Source organism: Tiliqua scincoides, chromosome 2 (genome assembly GCF_035046505.1).
Source record: "Tiliqua scincoides isolate rTilSci1 chromosome 2, rTilSci1.hap2, whole genome shotgun sequence".
Taxonomy (NCBI): Eukaryota; Metazoa; Chordata; class Lepidosauria; order Squamata; family Scincidae; genus Tiliqua; species Tiliqua scincoides.
Window position 1 is genome coordinate 250580825 of NC_089822.1, and position 5698 is coordinate 250586522.

Below are 5698 nucleotides of genomic sequence, written 5' to 3' on the forward strand. Positions count from 1 at the left end.
CCAGCCAGGCCCCCTCACAGCTGCAGGAGGAGAGTCCAGGAGGCCCTCTTTTGCGGGGCTCCCAGTGCAGCCACAGAGCCTCCTCCGCCTCTCCCTCTCCCCGCAGGCAAGAACTGCCACTTGCAGGCCTCGCGGGGCCTCCACACACCTGCTCATGTGACCCCCTCACTGCACTCAGGCTGCCCACTCCCTCCTTTGCCCAGCCTGCACAAGGCCTCCTCTTCCAGGGCCAGAGTCCCAGAGCACAGCAGGGCCTGCTGGGAAATGCAGTTCCTAGGGCTGGAGAAGTCCTATTCCAGGAAGGCTTTGCTCAGTCCTGGTCCTTTCAGCCCTTCCTTCCCCTGCGAAGTCTTGGTAGGGGTTTCAAAGAGAGGCACAGGGGGTGGGGGGACCAGGATCAAGGCCACTGTCTAAATCTAAATAAAATAGATTTTACTCCTGACTCAGACGGGGAGGAATGACTGCTCAGGGGACCCAGGTGAATGGGAGTTGTAGGGGATTGCAGAGGAGGTTCCCTTTCTCCATACTGCAGCTTCTCTGATGTACTCTCAGAGGTGGAAGCAGGAGTAGTATTTTATAGCAAACTAATGTGTCTGTTGTTGGGCAGGTGGACATCAAGTTCCTTTGCAAGTGAAGGAGTTGGGTTTCGTTGATCCTGTGCCCATGACACTGTGTTATTGGTAAAAGTTTTTTTCCAATTTTCCAGTGTTGGTGCAGCCTTGGCAATGGGGTGTGCACTGCATCCTGTGGTGGGGAGGCAGTCACAGAGGCCTCCTCAAGGTAAGGCAGTGGTTCCCAACCTTTAGAAGCCCGTGGACCGCTGAGGTAAAAATTGGAAGTGTCATGGACCACTTGTGACTGGAGAGTCTGGTCTCCGCCCTCTCTGTTGGTCAGTCTCCCAAGAGCTCTCCCACAGACAGTCAGAGAAGATGGAGAATGGTCTGCCCATGGTCAGACTGGTTTGGCTTATTGACTTTGGAATCTGACCTTGGACTGTGACTTGGCATATTGGCTCTGGACTCTGATTTGGCAACTCTCATTGATCAGACTGACTTACTGGGAATCTGTGGACTGGGACCTGACTCAGTCTATCCCACAGTCTATCCCTGCTTGTCTATCCCACAGTTAGCAATAAATCATTACTTGGTCATAGCTTGTTTAGTAAACACTTCTGTGCAGGATATTATTTCAGAGCAGGAGGGACCTCTTCTAGGTCAACAGTAATGCCTAATCACAGATTCAATTTTTCTGTTGGCACACATGGTTCATAATACAATGTGTGCAAAGATGCTTAATGATCACAATCTTGTATGACAATCTATTTTTCTCAGAACTAAAGTACTTGGCTTTCAGTATCTCTCTACTGCTTTTAATAAACTTTTAGAGAAACAAGAGTTTCGTTTTCCTTAACAGTGTCCCAGACTTTCAAAAGCTCTCTCTTTTGGTCTCTTGTAATTATTAAATATTTATTACATTTAATATTAAATACAGGCTCTGCCTCATTATCCACTGGGGTTCTGTTTCAGAACCCCCAGTGGAATAAAAAAATCAGTGGATACCAAATAAGTGAAAAAATAGCTTTAAAGACCCACTTTTGGGTTTCTTGCTCCTCTGTTGTCACCCCAGAATGCTTTGGTTTAGACACTGTACTGCATTCAGCCACTAGTTGGGGTGAATAATGCAGTGTTTCTCAAACTGTGAGTTGGGACCCACTAGGTGGGTTGCGAGCCAATTTCAGGTGGGTCCCCATTCATTTCAATATTTTATTTTTAATATATTAGACTTGATGTTCCCATGGTATGTGACTGCATTTGGGGAAATGTAACTGACCTGTACTTTTAACAAGCTACTATGTATATTCTTTTAACAATGATAGTAAATGGGACTTACTCCTTGGTAAGTGTGGGTAGGATTGCAGCCTAGGATAGTTAAAATTTTTCCTGCTTGATGATGTCACTTCCGGTCATGACATCACTTCTGGTGGGTTCTGACAGATTCTCATTCTAAAAAGTGGATCCTGGTGCTAAATGTGTGAGAACCCCTGGAATAATGGTATCTAGTGGGATGAAATTATAATTAACCGCACGAATGTGGGAAATGGGATTTTGGTGCTTTTTTCCTTGTTACAAGGCATTGAAAGGTGGACCTCGGTATCAGTGGTGAGTCAAATCAGTGGATGCCAAATCAGTGGATACTGAGTTTCCACCTGTACCTCTGTCAACATGGGCAGGCCATTCCTCCAAAGCCAAGTTCTGCATGAGACAACACTAAAGGAGATGCCACTGAAGGAAATGGGAGCCGGCTGTCTTTGCCTTTCCAGAATGCACCACTCATATTTTCTACAGTGGCAGAGTCAACCTGGAATGAAGAGCACTGTAGCAAAACAGCACCAGTGGTTTAGCAGAGGTATTATTGAGTGTTACTTCTTCAGCCTGGTATAGTGCTTCAGTCTGGCAAACAGCTCTGACTGCCAAAAACGGTTGACACTGGGTCATCGTGCTCTGCAGTTTCCTGTATCATTCTGGTCTTCCAGAGAGCTGGCATGCTTTTCAGCTGATGGAGACACCTGTGAGGCATGTGCTTTGAAAGACACCCATGATTTAACACATGCTGCAATGACTCTCTGCCCGGGTGCAGGATCAGTGACCTCAAATGGGCAACCCCCTCACGCTGATGGTAATCCTCTCTCTGTAAATTGTTAGGAACAATGCACTTTACTGGCTACCTAAGATCTCTATGGCTTTTATGTCTGCTTCCCACAGTGCTGTGGGAGTGCTGGACTGCTTGTCCCGTGAAGGGGTCTGACACAATATAGTCAGCCCTAATTCGAGACACACTACAATCCTGTGCATACTTACCTGGGAGAAAGTCCCATTGACCTTCGTGGAACATGCTTCTGTGCAGACACACACAGAATTGTGATGTGGGGCTGTCATGGATATGTACAGTTCAGGCCTAGTAGCACTGCAAGGCCTGAACCAAGCTAAAACAGTAACACAGAAGTGGCTTGCATTTCCTGGCTGCTAGGATTTACATCTCAATGGATGGTGATTATGTAGCACCTAGGAGCCAGAAAGACACCCATCAAGGATGGAATGCAGCTGTAGATCTCCAAGGAGGAGGGAAGAGCTGAGAGGGGGAGCTTCCAGACTTCCGGAGGACAGGGTCTTTGTTCCTGGTCTCTGGGTGAGAGAGGTGGTGGGTGCACATCCTGCCCCACCAGGACCATGTGGCCATAGGTAACTGGCCTGAGGATCTACAAAAGAAGCTGACCCAGGTGAGGGTTAGAGAATAATAGAGTTAGCAAGTTAGCTTTGTTGTTTTATGCTGATATTTCCTAGAAGTTTTTATGCCTCTAGCATTTGCTGCCTTTTGTAATCTTTTTGTAACCTTATGTATTTAATAAAGTAGAAAATCTTTTTACCATGTTGGTTCATTGTCTGTTGGGGACAAAGGTTCAGAATCCTGCCTAGCCGTTCAGCAAGCTACCAAAAATCCTCATTGTGGACTAGAAACTTGAGGACTGAGACTTTAAGTAAAGAAAGTGCTCAGTGCCTACAAGGGATATAGTTAAGCCTAAAGGGTCTTGGTTTCCCTGGACTGAGGCACTGGCTCTTACAGGGTGGTGGCAGTACTACTGACCAGGGATCTTTGAGAGCTCTAGGGTTCAGAACCAACAACTCTGAGCACCCAAAACCCTGGGAGTGAGACCCAAGTTTATGACAGGGGCCTAAATCCGAACCCACTTTCCAGCACTAGCATAGCTGTGCCAACGGGACGTTTGCTGCATCCTGCAGTTGGGGGGGGGAGCACTTACAGAGGTCTCCTCAAAGTAAGGGAATGTTTGTTTCCTTACCTAGGAGCTGCATTGCCCTTATGTTGGTGCTGAAAAGTGGGTTAGGATTGCGCTCTGGGTGTCTTAAAAGAGGAGTCGGCCCATCTATAAGGACAACCGAGGCAATTGCCTCAGTCAGTGGCTGGACACTTTATCTCAAAAAAGACATAGTGGAAATGGAAAAGGTGCAAAAGAGAGCGACTAAGATGATTACGGGGCTGGGGCACCTTCCTTATGAGGAAAAGCTACAGTGTTTGGGCCTCTTCAGCCTAGAAAAGAGATGCCTGAGGGGGGACATGATTGAGACATACAAAATTATGCAGGGGATGGACAGGGTGGATAGGGAGATGCTCTTTACACTCTCACATAACACCAGAACCAGGGGGCATCCACTAAAATTGAGTGTTGGGAGAGTTAGAACAGACAAAAGAAAATATTTCTTTACTCAGCATGTGGTTGGTCTGTGGAACTCCTTTCCACAGGATGTGGTGATGGCGTCTAGCCTGGACGCCTTTAAAAGGGGATTGGACAAGTTTCTGGAGGAAAAATCCATTATGGGGTACAAGCCATGATGTGTATGCACAACCTCCTGATTTTAGAAATGGGTTATGTCAGAATGCCAGATGCAAGGGAGGGCACCAGGATAAGGTCTCTTGTTATCTGGTGTGCTCCCTGGGGCATTTGGTGGGCCGCTGTGGGATACAGGAAGCTGGACTAGATGGGCCTATGGCCTGATCCAGTGGGGCTTATGTTCTTATGACAGAGGGCAGTCACCTCTGTTTATCGGCTGTCCTCCACTGCTCTTCCTCTTCTTCCCACTCCTTGGATTGGAATAAGAAGAGGGAGACGGAGCATAAGAAGGAATATGGAGGAGAGGAGAGTTGTGGGTTACGGGGTTGGAGAAGTGAACTGTAGAAGGGGGTGAACTCCCCACCTCCTTCTACAGTTGCTCTTCCTCTACATTCCTCTCTTTTCCAGTCTAAGGAATGGGAGGAGCAGAGGCTGGCTCACATGGCCTCAGGTAAGGGAGGCTGCATTTGGCAGACTGCCTCAGGTGCCAGGAGGTCTTTGGTTAGCCCTGGTCAGCACATTTTTTTTTCCTCCTGAAGGACAAGCCTGACTTTCCCTCAATTTCACGCTGTAGTTGACAGATGTCTTTTTGGCATTCATTCCAATGATCATGTTGTTGACAGTTTGACTTCTCTCTTCTTGCTTCAGGTGTGCTGTCTGCTTTCTTTAAAAAAAAAAAAAGTTGCTTGAAGCACTGTACATTTATGCAAAAATGGTTGGCAACCTTCAGTCTCGAAAGACTATGGTATAAGCCTACAGCACCTGTTATGTTCCCAGGCGGTCTCCCATCCAAGTACTAACCAGGCCTGACCCTGCTTAGCTTCCAAGATCAGACGAGATTGGGCATGTGCAGGGTAACATTTATGCAATTAAAAGCTTATTTGGCACTTTGCTTAAAAAAAAAGTAATGAAAGTGACAAACTGTTCTGGACAGAAAGGTGGCAAGGTTGATTCATGATGTCACAGCACAGGCCAATCAACCTGTGCATCATGGACTTCAGTGGCAAACGGGCAGAACCAGTTGCCCCTGAAGTTGATCTTGAATGAGATTTTTGTCCATGGTAAAAAATGTGGGATTGCTGGATTAGCCAAAAGAGGGGAGGCCAGGTGAAGCTCCGAGATCAGGAGCCTGTTCCTTGCCTTCTTTCGCTAGGGCACCTTCCTTATGAGGAAAGGCTACGGCGTTTGGGCTTCTTCAGCCTAGAAAAGAGACGCCTGAGGGGGGACATGATTGAGACATACAAAATTATGCAGGGGATGGACAGAGTGGATAGGGAGATGCTCTTTACACTC

General features: G+C 47.2%; 1 pseudogene; it reads right to left on the reverse strand.

The window, feature by feature from the left end:
* Nucleotides 1-5155: 5155 nt before the first annotated feature.
* On the reverse strand, nucleotides 5156-5276 carry LOC136642921 (5S ribosomal RNA; annotated as a pseudogene).
* Nucleotides 5277-5698: the final 422 nt, after the last annotated feature.